This window comes from Scophthalmus maximus, chromosome 4, assembly GCF_022379125.1.
Source record: "Scophthalmus maximus strain ysfricsl-2021 chromosome 4, ASM2237912v1, whole genome shotgun sequence".
Classification (NCBI taxonomy): Eukaryota; Metazoa; Chordata; class Actinopteri; order Pleuronectiformes; family Scophthalmidae; genus Scophthalmus; species Scophthalmus maximus.
Window position 1 is genome coordinate 12891772 of NC_061518.1, and position 16369 is coordinate 12908140.

The 16369-nt window shown below is 43.5% G+C and overlaps 1 protein-coding gene across 1 annotated transcript in view; it reads right to left on the minus strand.

Annotated features, from left to right (window-relative positions):
• The window catches only part of zfhx3b (zinc finger homeobox 3b), a 320474-nt gene that overhangs the window by 222072 nt on the left and 82033 nt on the right, over nt 1-16369 (minus strand). Inside the window, exon 5 of the mRNA XM_047331745.1 lies at nt 4483-4590. The gene's annotated coding sequence lies outside the window, so the exon portion shown is untranslated. The remainder of the gene's footprint in view (nt 1-4482; nt 4591-16369) is intronic.

Consider the following 16369-nt stretch of genomic DNA (forward strand, 5'->3'; position numbering starts at 1 on the left):
CCTAAAAAGGAATACCCGATGTGCCTTCATTTCTTCATTTCTCTATTTCTCTATTCCATTTCTTTTGACGCTGAATTGTCAAACAGATCATCCCGGGACCTGCCACAATCAGACACCTCCACCTTCCTGAGTTCTTTTTATTTCTTTTATTAAGTTTCAACTGTAAAAAAATAATTATTTATCCCTGAACCCTGACGGGCTCTTGCCCCCCCCGTCTCCCAGGGAGAAAGACACAACACTGTTTATTTAGTGCTCATCACCAAGAGTTACTCTCAAGTCATCCGGAGACCAAAGGCTCTCCAGACATGACGTCATAGTCAGCGTCTCACACAGGACGGGGCCTGCGCAGTCTCACGAAGCCTTAACTGACGGGCAGGAAACAAATAGAAACCCGAAACATCAATGCAGGATGTAAATGTATCTACTCGCGAGGACGTCTGATCATTAATCAATTAACATTTGTGAAACAAAATATAGTCCGTGCTTCGAAAAGAAAAAAGAGAAGAGGAGGACGACAGCAGCCGAGCTACATTAAGAAAAAAAGAGCAAAATAAAGAATGAAATGCATGTTTCTATTTATACTGGTTACAGTGAGCTGTCCCCCCCCCCCCGTCCTGTCCGTGAAGGACGAACATGGGCCTGCATGTGGAGCAGGACTGGACCACAGTCTTACAGTACATCACTTCGACCTCGTTCTGGGCTGGACATCGTACAGGCCTCGCCAGCTGAGAGGCTGCTCTGTCATGTCAATGTAAGGCCTTTGGCAGGGACTTCAAAAATATAACATTCATTTCAGTTTCGACTTGTCTATTAATATCACTAACTGGGGGGTTAAATGCCATGCAGGGCATGAAACTGATCGAATCAGGGAAATATATACAGCAAATTCGCGATAGAAAATATGAATCAAGTGGGGAAAATAATTTTTCACAAAAAAAACCAACAGAAATATGCACGGGTCAGAGAAGCAGCAGGTATATACTTGTCCTCACCGTACGAGCCGGTGAGCAGCACTCACCCTGCACTGGGTGTCACAGCAGGCACACACACACCCCACACACACTCACACACACACACACCCCACACACACTCACACACTCACACACTCACACACACACACACACACACACACACACACACACACACTTACACACACACACACACTCACACACACTCACACACACACTTACACACACACACACACACACACACTCACTCACACTCACTCACTCACTCTCACACACACACACACACTCACACACTCACTCACACACACACACACACCCTCACACGAACACACTCACACACACACACACACACACACACACACACACACTCTCTCTCACACACACACACACTCACACACTCTCTCACACACACACACACACCCTCACACACTAACACACACTCTCAGACACACCCCACACACACACACACACACACACACACGTCTGAAGTCCATCCGGCTCCGGTGAAGTTCAAGGTCCCTGCAGCCAGTGACCGTCACAGACGTTCCACTTCAAACTATAGGAGCATGTCTTTGTTGAAATGTATTTTTGTATTATTATTATGATGATGAATATGAATATTGTTCTTATTCAGTCGTTCGTCAATTTGTTGACATATCTGAGGGCGCCGTGCAGACCTCTCGTTGAACTGGTTTCAACAGATCTGTCGATGTTCACCGTGCCAGGAATTTAGTAAACTCCTGTCAAATCAAATGAATGACTGAATCAATTAAAAGAGTAAATACGCGTTCCAGTGAGTTGGAGGAATTTAGCGCAGAAACGTGGAGAATGAAAAGCGATTTGCTTTTCAGCCTCACATTGTTCACAACACACATCTCCGTCGCGCCTTTCATGAATATGGACGCGCGGCTCACACGAGCCTCGCTTGACATTTATCTATTTTCATCTTCTATTGTTATCGATGAAACAGTTTGGACTGTGGCCTGATGGTGTGAGATCAACGCCCCCCCCCCCTGTGGAAGCAGCGCAGGTACACACGCACCTCGTGTTGAGGGCCATCATCACATGAGTCCCTCCTCCACGGAATCAAACGCCTGGGACACGGGGACTTTTTTATCATAAACACTTTTCACTTAAAAAAAAAATTGGAAACTCGACTTAGTTTACTCTTAATTAACCATCAACATGTTAATTAGCATGTAAAGGACCTTTTGGTGCATGCTCGTTTATGATTATGTGTTCCTTTATTCGTTGCCAATTAATTATGTAACTGCGAGGCTACACTTTGAAGATAAGAAACACTGACGAGGTTGTCACTGCAGGACTCCACTGCACTTAGGATTTTTTTTTTAGATGTAACAGAAAACTGTCCCAGATTCATGATTTGCACATGAAAGTCTTGTGCAAAGATTTCAGAAAATGCAAAACAGTTTCTCAAAATTTTATTGTGTGTATATATGACAAATGTTGTAATTAGTAATCATATAAATGTCTGCAATAGCTGAAATTAAATTGAGGATTGATATAATGAAGTATTTAGAACGAATTTCAAAATTGTGTTACTTCGAGGGACGAAACAATGATGCGTGTCCACAGAAGTTCAAAGGAGTCACATCATGTCGTGTCACATCCGCTGCACTCTATGTGCTGAGGTGATACACAAACTGTTTGTCGGCCTTTTCATTTTTTTCACTTAAAATTGAACACGGACCCGATTGACTTGAAAAAAGGAGACGGAGCGAGAAGCGAGAACAAGAAGGGGAGGAAAATGAGGATAAAGATGCAATCGATACAAAGATGAAGACGAGGAGAAGAAGAAGAGTAGAAGGTTAGGAGGCAACAGAATGAGAGGGCGAGATGCGGCCGGTGGATGTTAGGTGGTCCCAGGTGTCATGACATGTAATGACATCAGAATGGGAGAGACCCTGCATCTGCATAGTGGAAGAGATCCTGTTTCCCCAGAAAGTCTCTCCACGAGAGACAGGTCACGGCCAATAGCCTCTGTCTGACACGTAATTGGTGGTATTGATTATAGGTTATCATATGCCGCGGGCCATTTGTAAGATAATGCTGCAGGGGTTAATTTGTCAGCCATTAACCTTTTGGACTGCTGAGTGTGTGCGTGTAAATTAAGTTTTAAAACAACTTCTAATTGGGTCACCTAGCCTCATCTAATAAATGGAATGCTAACACACTTAAGTTATGTTACACTATATCGCCATCGTCTAAACACATTTGACAGGTGGGCACTTGAACAGAAAGCTCTCCAGTTTAACCCCCCCTCTCAAGCTCCCAGAGCTGCACCTACAGCATAAATTCATGAGCTGACCCTTTACAAAAATGTCTCTTCATCTAAAAACAAGAGTGACATTCACAGGAAACACCTTTTACCCTCTTCTCAAAGTGGCTGCTTCCCTATATGACTTTGGAAGTTGAGCCATGTGTTTCAATCCAAAGTAATGGACAAAAGAAAACAAGTCATTTCATGGCCTAATGTAGAAAACCAGAACTGAAGCCTCCGTGTGATATCAATTTGATGTTATTTTGACAAGTGATCTGAATATGAGGAAGTCCTGTTCAAATTTGGTAGGAAATAAGATTGTGTAAACAGAATAAAATCATACAGAAAACTAGCATGACAGTCATTGTATAGATAAACGTTAATGATCAAAATGTATTATTAATATTATAAACCCCCCAAAAAAACACTACAAAAGTAGGAAACAATATTTGTTCATAAACTTTGGTAACTGAGTTTTCTACTGCCTTACAGAAATCATGAATTAATGTGTCTTATTTCTGTCTTATATTTATTAATTTGTTATTTAAAAGGTGGCATCATTCCAGTATCCACTTCAGGGTGAAAAGTGACACTGTTACAAAGCTGTCAAACAGATTTAACCGCTTCAGAATCATCACCGTTTGCCACAGATTTGAGGTTGGGTGTGTTTTTTTTTATCTCAGCGAGGAATAACACTTCAAATACACAAAATCACAGAAAAGAGAAAAGCTGTAACCTTTGAGAAAGTCGATCAGAGGCGATCAGAGGCGTAGAGGCACCTAGTACAGCCCAGAGCAGTAAAGACAACCCACTTCAACTTCAAAAACATGACATTTGCCACCTCAGAGCATGAAACGTGTCTCTCCAACACCTGTAAACCCACACAATGTAGATCAAGAGGGAAACCGAGCTATTCTCACTCCAGCACACACTGATAAAAGTTGCTCAGTAATGGGCGTGAGTGCTGCCTTGTGTGCAGTGCGTGAGTATGTGTGCTCGTGAGTGTGTGTGTGTGTGTGTGTGTCTCCATGTTTTTGAGAGAGAGAGTGAGAGAGAGAGAGAGAGGGGGGGGCAAGAGGGAGGGAGGGAGAATAGAGAGAGAGAGAGAGAGAGAGAGAGAGAGAAGTGAAAGCATGAGTGAGTGCTGGTCAGCAAGTCAGTCAGTCAGCAAAGCTCTGTTGACAAAGTGAAACAGAGCAGGGCAGGTCGTCAGAAAAGGAACGAGACAGTTACCTGTGTGGAGCGGTCCGGCGGTGTGATCAGCCCTCCAGGTTGGCTTGCATTAATTATCCTCCAGAAAGATGGCTGCTCTGTGGGCTCGCTCCTGACCGGGCACTCCTACTGTCCCACAGTCAAAGAGAAGGATGTATGGAGAGGAGAGGAGAGGAGAGGAGAGGAGAGGAGAGAGAGACATGGGAGATGAGGAGAGAAGAGAGGGGGAGAGAGAGAGAGAGAGAGTCAGATCCACTGCTGCTCTGACACCATGACTGGTCCACGTGAGATTGATCACACACTCGCACTCGCACGCACACACACACACACACTGAGGCCTCTGCAGTGACAGGGAGGAACTGCCAAGGAGTAGCATGCTTTGTCTAGCCTGGAGAGACACACACACGCATGCACGCATGCACGCACGCACGCACGCACGCACGCACTTGCATGTTGACGATGGACGCTGACACGTGCGTAGGCAGACGCAGACAAAAACGCATGCGTGGCCTTTGACCTCAAACCATGACTTTTGAGCTATAATTCTTTTTTTAATCAAAAACTAAAACAAATCTATCTTTTCCCTAAAACTGGATTCAACGTGCTCAAAACTACTTTTTTCTCATTCTGTCATCCAGACTATGAAAAGGATTTGGTGATTCAGAGGAACCTCATTAGCATTAACTGGCTGCTCCCTGCACATCTGCTCAGTAGTCTAATGCCTGTTAGGTTGCGGGGCAGCTGAAAATGGACAGCAAAATAAAAAAGGGTCAAAAGTCTGGCACAGAGAGGCGAGGGGACTGTGATTATGCACAATAGACAATAAAAGAGATGCATATGAGCGGCAGCAGTGTGCCTGGCCTCTGCACCTTCAGGGAGGACAGGGTTCACACTAATCTCATGAATGCCTTACACACACCCACCCACACACCCACACACGCACACACGCACACACGCTTAGAAATGCATGACATCTACTAGCAAACAAGACAATTGCCAGCATCTACCCAAAGGGAAAAAAATTGACTGACACATAAATTGAAATGTGTGTTGTAAAAATTTCACTATGTGTGTGTGTATGTGTGTGTACACTGCCAAGTTAAAGGTTTAATGTCACTTCTTTTTAGTGTCAATCTATTTTCTTAATAAAATAATTGCTGACCACATCCGTCCATTACATACATACTGTAAGTAAAATAAACATGACCCAGTGAGATATAAGCAGTGATGGTGATGTTGAAAATCAATTTGCATTACATTAACCAAATAGTAAGTCTGGCAGTTCAGCTCTCTCCTGCTTAGAAAAATCACATTTCCAAAAATCAACCATCCCCTCCAGCCATCTTCTCCTGTCACTAACCAGGAGGGGCTGTCTCCATCAGCTGGCCCCTGTATGCAAATTGATCCAGATGGACATGGCGTCCAGACCTCCAGTCGCCCATAGACCCTCTGGCTGAACCTGACTCCCCGGACTACAGATGGGAGGGAGGGCCCCTCACCTTTGATGAACCCTGGACCCCAACAGCCTCACCCCCACTACATGGCAGACTGCAGGCTGAGCCACCTTTCCGGTATTAAACAATTATTCCAGATTGAATTCAGGTCGCTTTCCCCACAGCTATCAACACAGATAGCTGATCAATACTGGGACATTATCACAGAACACTTCCTCAAACACAGTGTCAACGCGCGAGTCCTGCTCGGCGAGTGCGCGCGTGCGTGAGTGTGCGTGAGTGTGTGTGAGTGTGTGTGTGTGATCGCTGAGGTGGAAAGATGCCGTGGCCTGGCGGTTATGCAGAGGAGCCTCAGAGAGGAGAATCCTTTGAGCAGAGCTTGAACCCTGGGGGGCTGCAGGTCTGACTTGGCTGTGTTGCTGAGCATGCTGGGCCGCAACTTAAAAGGAGATCAGAGGGCTGTACCTCAGAGCAGCAAAGCCCTCTTCCTTCCTCATCATCTCGGCCCCTCTCTCTCTCTCTCTTGTACACACTCTGGGCCTGTATCTTGTGTTCTATTCAAAACCACTGAATTTCACTGTGAATTCCAGACAAAAAATTAAGGAAATGTGTGCGCAAAATACATCAAACACACAAGATCTTTGCAGTGTGGAAGGACATGGCATTAATAGTTTGAAAGCAATACCTAAGAGAGATGCCCACAGAAACTGCAGATCTTTGAAATAATAGCATTCCTGCCACCTAAAATATTAAGATGCCACTAATACAAATTTGATGAAAAACCCGATAATGCATAATTCGATTGAAATGCAACGTCCTACCAACAAAGCCAGTGACATTTTGGTGTCCAGCCAGTTTCAAATGAATTTCCACATAAGCAAACAAAGCTTCTTGTGGCTTTAAGTATTCATGCCCCCCACCCCCCCTTTCACTGACCCTGTGACCCGAGGTGCTACAATCTCTGGGCAGTCTGACTTGCCGTCTTGCCAGGCTTCCCTTAAGGCCTATGCTGCCAGTCTAACCTTGTTTGAGATCCGGCCCTGCTCCGTTCCCCTCTCGTATATTCTGCCTGTGTGATGTCGTTTTCCCCACTCCCACTGGTAAGTGTCTCATATATTGGCCTTATCTGAGGCCTATCTACAACGCACAACATTTACCTTGCTGCAGCCGAGCACAGAGAAAACCTGTATCTTCATCAAACACCAGTCAGCAGAGAGAAAAAGGGGGATTGAAGGACTGCTATATGAATTATTAAGATTAAAATCTTTCTCATATCACCTATCCTTTCCTCTTTCCATTCCATTTTCCTCCCTCTCTTTCTCTTTTTTTGGTTACATTTTAAAACATTTATATCCCTCTGTTCCTGAGTAAACGAGCTCGGGGCATATTTTCCATTAAAAATAAAAGTTGAAGAGCGGAGGAAAGAGAAGAGCAACGCAGCTTGGTCGGGTTTAGGTTTTAGTCATCTTTAATCAGCCCAGTCTTTCTGTGCAAGAAAAGAAAAGAGTCAGATGAAACAACCACGTAATGATTTTTTCTTTCTTACTACTTTTCTTCAGTCTTGGATGTTGGAAACATAAAAGGAATGTAAAAGAAAGAGTTTCTTACCTTTTATTATTACTGTCAGTGAGTCCTTGCTCATTCTGACTTTGTTCAGTGGTCTGTGCAATTTTCAAACTTATTAAAAAAATGATGCATTAACAATGTACTTGCCATTATCCTAGGTCAGGTATATTTTGAATAGTAGATTCATGGCTAAGAGCCTGAGCATTTCTTTGATGATGGTCTGCCTGTATCAAAGAGACTGGCCTTTACCTGTGATATGATCTCTTTCCCATTTTACCCCCAAATGCCTACTGGTTTAAATTGCATTAATTCATTAGAACAAAAAAAAATACATGGGCAGAGGCAAATGGATATTTTCAAAGGTACAAAAGTGGAAGCTCTCGTATGGAACAAGTCGTGTTCAAAACCAATTGTTTTCTCTTGTACAAAAGACATTTAGATTTGTGGTTCGTCACCAGTTAATTCAACCTGAGATATAGAGAAATGAGAGCTATTTGATTTGCACAATATTAAATTAAAAAAAAAAAAAATCAGTGGGCCCAGTGTTTTATTTCAAAGAAAAATGTTCATACAAACTTCAAAAACCTCTGAAATGTATCTTTGCCTCAAAGAAGCATCTATATTTTCAATAAATCTGCCTATTCAAGTTCACCCACAAAGCAGACAATAGAGATACAGAAGCAGGGGACCATTATTCAGTGAGACGATCTGAGTCTGACTTGCGAGTTTGTTCTCTCCTCTGAAGGGCCATCATAGCTAGAGCATGAGAACAAAGGTCATGAGGCTCCACAGTGGCCATCGGGATCCTGGAAATATTCCAAGTGCTCCACAGAGGGCACTCAGCGTTGGCCGCCAGTGGACAAGAAGGACTAGAGGACGGAATTAGGTACGTCACAGTGGGAAGCTTAAACAATCTGCGGATGTCACACACAAACGGTCTCGGGCCTCTGCCATCTTCTGATGCAGATGTGATACAGGGGGCTCACCAATGTGGTCATACATCCTGAGTGGTGTGTGTTTAAATGTGCTCTTAATAAAATATTTCTGGGGTTGTGCGGAGTCGTGGTCCCTGCGCTCATTAGAGGTCTCTGACCACCTTGATAAGTGCGGTTCTCCTCCGTTATGATTTATTAAGGCTGGGGGCGTGTGGCAGGCTGGTGGGTTCAAACTGCCTCAGGACAATCCAACCACAGAGACATTTAAGGGTAAAGGCTTGAAATAGAGGGTGCCCCCGAACAGATTTACATCATGCAAGATGCATTTCAAAATGAATTATGTAAGACAAAATGAAATACATAGGAGTTGCACAATCTTTGCCGCCTTTTTACCCCAGATCTGTATTCTATTCTTCCCTCCTTCCTCCCTTCCTTCCTTAGCTCCTGTCTCCATGGCCCTAAGGTATATCCATGGCCATTTGCTTTATACAGCAGAACACTAATGGACAGACAGGGGACGTAAGGGGTTGTGTTTAAAAATGAATGGAAGAGAGATGGCCAAATGTGAGCAAACAAACAAGTGTGACTAATTCACAGATCTAGACTGAGCAGTGTTCGGCCATGCCGGGCCGGGATGGACTACAGATGCAGGGGGATGAGTTAGACTAAACTTGAATTAGTGGGATGGTAAATTGTGAGACAAGAAACAAGTCTGCAGGCTGTTTGATTAATGCAAAACAACTGTGCTATTTATGGCATGTATATGTTTGTTAGTGATATTTTCTTCTGTTGGGGGAAAAACTGGATAAGGTATATCTACAAAGATATAAAATGGAATGAATTAAATGATTCAATAATCTGTTTTAGATGTGTTTTCAATTTGCTCGATTTTAAAGGTGTAAGCAAGCAATATACTAAGTAACCAAATACTAATTACCAAAAAAATGCTTCAAATGATCTGGACAACGATAATAAAACAAAAGCAGAAAGCCTGTAACTTAAGGTTTGGACTTTTGTAAATTGCAGAATGAGTCCATAGACCAGGTCAGTATCTCATAACGTTATCACTTCAAGGAGAACCAGCTCCTCCGATTGAATTCATGCCACAGTTTTGTCACAAGATCTGTGCTGAGTTAACGTGTTAAATTCTTCTCAATGCCTGACAAGAAATGAATGCCTGTACTTAAAACAGTAACAAGATGCCGTAGTTATGTTGAGGACCATGCAAGAAGACAAAAGCAACCACTAAGTAAAACGAACTAAACAAATGCATTGAGTTGGGTATGAACAGGTGTGGGCATGTCAGCAGACATTGTGAGAGCTGGAGAGACTCATGGAGGCATCTCCACAGAAAAAAGCTTGGTATCCTCCAACTGAGGAAACAGGCTTAGTGGTTGGAGGATAGATCCTTTTTTTTTCTTCCTTGCCACAGTTAATTTTCAAATCTCCAACATCCTATGGCTGTCTGTTTTTCTTCTTTTTCTTTTCTGTTTTTCCAGCTTTCATTCTTTTCTTTTAAAATGAAACTGGAGCTGGGGCGGTGATAGTGATAGATGGCTCAGCGCTCTAACACTTTATCCAATCCGGCGCAGATTTCATCCAATAAAGAATCACTTGTGCACTCTCAAACTAAATGGAAGTCAGGCAGCGGAGAGAAAGGGGCTGCCGTATGTTTCTGAGCAGCGAAAATCAAATTTTCTTAAAGCTGCCGCAGCAGTGGCTGGCGGAAAAGGCAGCAACAGCCATGACTGGCCAGGGCCACAATGTCTGCACACACAATTTAATCCATCACAGAGCGCCTGACACCATATCAATCAACCTTTCATCAGCATGCCCCCCCCCCACCCCGAAAAAAAAGGGAGAAAAAAAAACAATATTTCTGTTCAATCACCTCTGACTGAACCAAGCCTAAAACCCACTGACCAATGGGGAGGACCAGAGAGCGGCAGCTGGTTCAGAAATATTTTCACACGAATACAAGCATAAAGTCGAACATGTGCACTCTTTCTGTGTGTGTGTGTGTGTGTGTGTGTGTGTGCGTGTGCGTGTGCGTGTATGTGTGCGCGCGCCCAGCCAAAAATGGTGCTGTAAATGTTTGGGAATCTAAGCATTTGGTAATTAGATATGAAAAGGTGTAAAAAAAGAAAGTAGAAATCCACTGTGTGGACGGCTGATTGCTTAAACTCTTAAAATCATGACCACTGATAGAGAGATAATGCTCAGGTTATACAATGACAGCAATGACACACCATCAAACTGTCTGTCCTTCTTAAACTTTTACTGTACGACACCAAGCCACCACCTCTCCACCTTACCCCCTCCCATCGCTATCCTTTGTTCCGGGAATACAGTCCCTCTTACCCCCTCTGTATCCCACAGGCTGTGGCTCTAGTGGCCTATGATTTATAATTCATAGGGGCCGCTTTTATATGGGACCTTAGTCTACCTGATACCCTGCCACTGGGCCTGTCCTGGGACAGTGGGAGGGGGGCTCTTCATTACCCCTGGCACCGGAGGACTAACATGACACCCACCTCTTTGAAGCGCTGTATGTAAATGACACAAAATAATCTATTTTTCCCAGTCAATGCACTGAGTCTAGTTCCCGAAATGGATGCTGTATTTTTTTTTCTCCAACCGGCCATTTTGTTTCTATCAACTTGCTGTGATTCTCATCTTCTCTTATGGTATGTTCTCAGTCTTTCCGACAAACAAATGCAAACATTAAAGTGGAATACTTTCCTCACTGAAAACTGACCTGAACTTTGATTTTTTTTTTTCAGTTGAACCTTTGCTTTTTTCATGGACATGTGTGTCACGGTGTTCTTTCTTCCTCCAGGACCTGTAAAGCGCAGGTCTCAGCGTATCCACATTACTTCCTCTCTGGTTCACTCTCTGCTCTGACCTCCCTGCATACCGGAGAGGTCTCCAACCCAGGCTGTGCTCTGTGCGCGGTGCTCCTGGCCTAGGGCTCTGCTTGGCCTCTGTGCTCCACTGGCTCCCTAAACCCTGGTGGGGCTCCAAAAGGCCAAACACTGTACTTGTTGTGGATGCCCCACAACCCAACAGTGTCTCTGGTGCTGCGATGGGGGGGGGGCTTGTCCGATTGCCAGGAAGAGATCAAATGACAAAGAGAGAGCAGCTCAGCCTGGATCAGACGCGTGTGTTATTGTTGTTGTTGCTAAGTGCTCTTGACTAATTATTCCTCCCTCATTTGCAAACGGGGCTGCTGCTCATTTACATATCAATGGGGGCAAGCGGAGGGTATGATGTCAAGGGGTGCGGGTTAAGCGCGTGGCTAAGCTTGAGGAGCACAGAGGCCATCATCCCCTACAACAAAAAGCAACGCCACCCCCCCCCCCCCCCCCCATACACCCTCGCGCCTCCAGAACCCACAACACTACCATGACACCCCCTGCCGTGTTCGTCTAATAAACAGACATAACAGAATGGAAGATAGGCTGTTGTTTGGGCGAGGAGGGGGGTGCGGCTGACATAGCGAAGAGCTCTCTGTCAAATCAGCGGGTTGCCCCTGGATTAGTTTGGTTGTAACACAGCCCTGCGCTCCATGGAGATCATTTAGGCAATTATCAAGAACAAGGCCGGCTGCAGTGTTGAACAGCTCACTTCAAAGGCCTACACCCGACGAACAGTTACAGCACACTGGTCAATTTCCATACAAGACACCCCCCCCCCCCTCCCTGCTCCCCTTCACTCATTCCTCCTCTGCTTATGCCTCCAGGCAGTTTGACTGTGCTAATGAACATACAACCCCTCCCCACCCCAAACACACACACGCACTCCTCGCTACAGTATGATGAGAAGTTCATGATGCCGCCCGTCTGACACACACGGAGAAGCAGGCCCCAGTGAAGGACAACAGTGCCTCGTATCTGCCTCTATCAGCCGGGAGAAACTGAAAGGTTTTGGAATTTTTTTTCATCATGCAGAATATTCCTCGGCAATTTGTAAAACTGATGGGGGCGCTTGCATGGGGAGAATACATCCCTTCTGAAGTTAGAGCTCAGTGTCCTTTCAGATATTGATGGGAAAAGATTGAGGCACCAGACTGCGTCTGAATCATAAAAAAAGAAATAGCAACATTTTGTTGGTACAGATGCACATTTCAAATGAAGATACTTGCTTAAAGTTCCCCTTTTCCCAGTCAGCGCAAAGTATTTATTTTTCACTGGTGGCACCCCCTCGAGTAAGCGTGCACATCTTTAGTGAGTCTTGGTCAAAATAAACTATTTGACATAAACTAACTTTTTGCTAAAAGACAACAACACATTTAGCTGCAACCAGGCTGTAACACTGTGGATATGAAGCTCAAATATCATTTGAAGTTTATAGGCTTGCATTATTGGGATCACTGTCACAATCTTACAAGCATTTCGTATTTGTAGTAAGAGTTTTAGGAGGTTACAATATTTTTTTTAAGAAATAATATTAAACATGACTATGTGATTGATTAAATCAAACAAAACTGCTCCTGTTCAGTGTGTCTTGTAAATTCTGGGAAGTTTTTCACAGTGAGAAACAAAAAAAATCTTAAATTGCCAATTTTCTGACTCTCCGTCTCTCTGTTAGTAAAAGTGACTATGTCTGCTCATCCAGAGCCACTACAGAACAAAGCTCAACACTATTTCCAATTGTCTTCTCTCACTCTCTCTCTCTCACACACGCACACACACACACACACACACACACACACACACACACACACACACACACACACACAACAGGCTTGGTGGAAGTGGACTTTCTAATCAGACTGGGTCATGTTTTATTGTAAAGATCCAAGACAAACATACAAGCAACTAGATCCTCCACTCAGGATAGGGTTTCTAATCATGCACAATGAATTATTCAGCCTAGAAAAATCTGCCCTCCCCAAATGTTTATTGATGCAGGACAGACAGTGTCAGACATGGTGACATGGATATGGATGCTGCCATCAAAGTTCGGAAGGAGCCACAGGGTGAGGCAGGGGGTTGGCCCAGGTCAGAGAGCCAAGGATACCTAATGCGTCAGATGAGAGCAAAGACCTGAACCGTGGAGGTAATCGATTGACTTTGAGGATGCGGAGGAGCAGGGAGACATATGAGCCGGCGACGGAAAGAGACAGAGAAATTAAATGTAGTAAATGTGGAAGATCTGCACAAGAAGTCGACAAAGTTACAGGAAAAAAAACAAGTTGACTGCAGCGGGGAAGCTACTAGAGATTTCCTGTTCATGCAGTGCAGTTAACATAAGACAGACAGACGCTTTACTTTAAAGCAGCATTACATTTACATTCATTATTAACGCGTACATCAGCACATTATATTGAGGTAAATTATCCCTATGCTCATCTACTAGACAGTAAAGACGTCCCATCGTCTCTTATTCTGACAAGTCACATCCAGGTGAATGTAAAATTTCCCCCCTCTACACTGACCATCTTGTGATGGGATCACACCAGCTGAAAAACCTGTCAACATGTTGACATTGCGACCCGTAAGTACTCAGAAGACCTTACTACATTATTAGCAAATAAACACACACACACACACACACACACTCAATAGAGTGTGTTCAGAATCCATCGTTCCCTTCCCGATACCAATCCAATACCCGGACTTTGCATATAGGTCGATATGGAGTATTGAAAAAAAACGTATAGAACATATTTTTACCGATCTATGCAGTTTTATCATGGTGAAACTACTTTAAAGACATGGTATCGGATGAGTACATAGATTTGCTGACTCGCTGATGCCGAATGAGGCATTTTCGGCAATATCGGAGGCACTTAAGATACTGGTATCGGAACATCTCTAAAAACAATACCAGCCATCCTGTCGGGGCTGGTAGTAATGTGTTCCCAAAATGTAATAAATTCACATGTGAATATATACCGTCACAATCGTACTTTCTACATCCATGTCTCTCTTCTTCTCTATTCTTCCTCATTACATCAGAGAGACCATCAGGGAAATTGGCTATTTTGTATTTGTCTGAAAAGTAAAGTTGTTTCAATCTTTAATAATAAAAACAATAAGGATAGAAATATCAGACATCATGTGCAAGGCACGAAGGTTTCTTTTCAAAGCCTTGGAGATTGCGCGTGTATGTGAACGTGTGTGCGTGTGTGTGTGTTTGTGTGTGTGTGTCTGGGTGCCCTTTAAGATTTCAAATGGTTTAATGGTGATATTATTTCTAATTGAAATATTTACATCCCTTTCTTGAATCATGATCACATTTCTCCAAAATCCCTTGGCAGCCATTTCTAAAACAAATCACACAAATCATTTCTATTTATCTTAACCAGTTATTGGCCTTATTTCCGAATAGTGTTATATTTTTTATAATAGAGCTGTTGCTGTCGATAACTTAGTAGGAAAGAAAATTAAAATGGTCAGCCCAGCTTGTGAATAACTATGTTCTTTTTGTTTAAAACTATTATGCAGCTATCATTACTGAGAATAAGCACATGGTTGAATGGATGATAGGATGGTGATGAAAACATATGTTTATATCTGGGCACTCAAAGTTGCATCAGGACAAAGGTGTATTTACTTAAACACTCCAGATTGTTTCAAACACCTCAAACACTTACTAATTTGCAATGACAGTATGCATGTACACAAATTAATGAAGCGCTCCGTCCCCCTCAAGAACGACAGAGCAATGGTCAGGTAGAGATGCAGGGGACCTTAATGTTGCAGCTTCATAAAGTGTGCTCGAGTCAAGTGCATGCGTGAGTCAGTGTATTTGTTCATGTGTATGTGTGTGGGTGGGGAATTGGTGGAGGACTTCAGGTCTGTTAAGCCTTCCTCTCTCTGCGTCGGTTGCACTTTGATTTGAGCTGTTGGCTGGATTGTTCTAGAGAAAAAACAGCATTGTATTTAATAAATTGGTCACAAACTTTGTATGTAAAACCTGAATCTCCGGAATAAAATCTGAAATGTAGAGAAGTCGAAGTATGAAATAAAATATAAATCCAGCATTCAAGTTAAGCATTTCAATTTTAAGCAAATGTACTTGTTACTCACGACCACTGGATTCTGATGAAATGAATATCACTATGTGAGAATGACAGCGGATCCTTATTTAAACATCGCTAACTACAGCCATCGTTTAGCCTCTAAAGTCTAATATGCAGTCTTGCCGTTGTTGTTTTATCAGTGGAAGGCACAACATCAGCAGATGGGGGAGTTAAAGCATGACATTCCCGTGTGCCGTCTTGTCCTTTAAAAAGATCCGAGCTGGCACCTCTCTCCACAGACCAGCCCCAGGTCAATCATGCAGCCGACGCAACAGAAACTGCCTCCGTCCCCACAGGAGCACTCTGACCCTCTCATCTAAATATTGCATGAATTACATGTGCTGTGTTTCCTGTACCGAGTTAACCACTGCTGATAAAGACAGATGTTCCTCTTCTGCACAGGGATTTGCTAAATTTAGCTCCGCCAGATGAACATAACCTTCCTTCGCTCAACATGTCAGTGGGTTCATACTGTCGATGGGGAGCTCCTTCACCAGCGGGCCTCAAAGTTAATACGGTCTGGAGACTAACGTAATACTTTCTAGTATGTTACAACATATAATATTCTGTATTTAACTATGGGACCAGTCAATAGCTCAGTGGACTTTGGTCCAAATGATGTGCTGTGACATGGGGAGTCAAACAATCACTACGCTTCTCCCATCTCTCCTGAATCTCCCCCCTTTGAATATACGGCTCAACAAAGATGAAATGCGGTATCAAACATGCCAAATATTGTACTGTAATAAAGATGCTGGCATCATCTCAACTTTGACTCCGGGCTGTGATGGAAGACTCACTCACTTGTTCAATATGTGGCAGCTTTAAGGCGGGTTGAGAGTCGACGATTATCAGTTAATATAACTCCTGTGGAAATAGTGGCAGATCATTTTATAAATACTGACATTTAGACAACCAGTCCG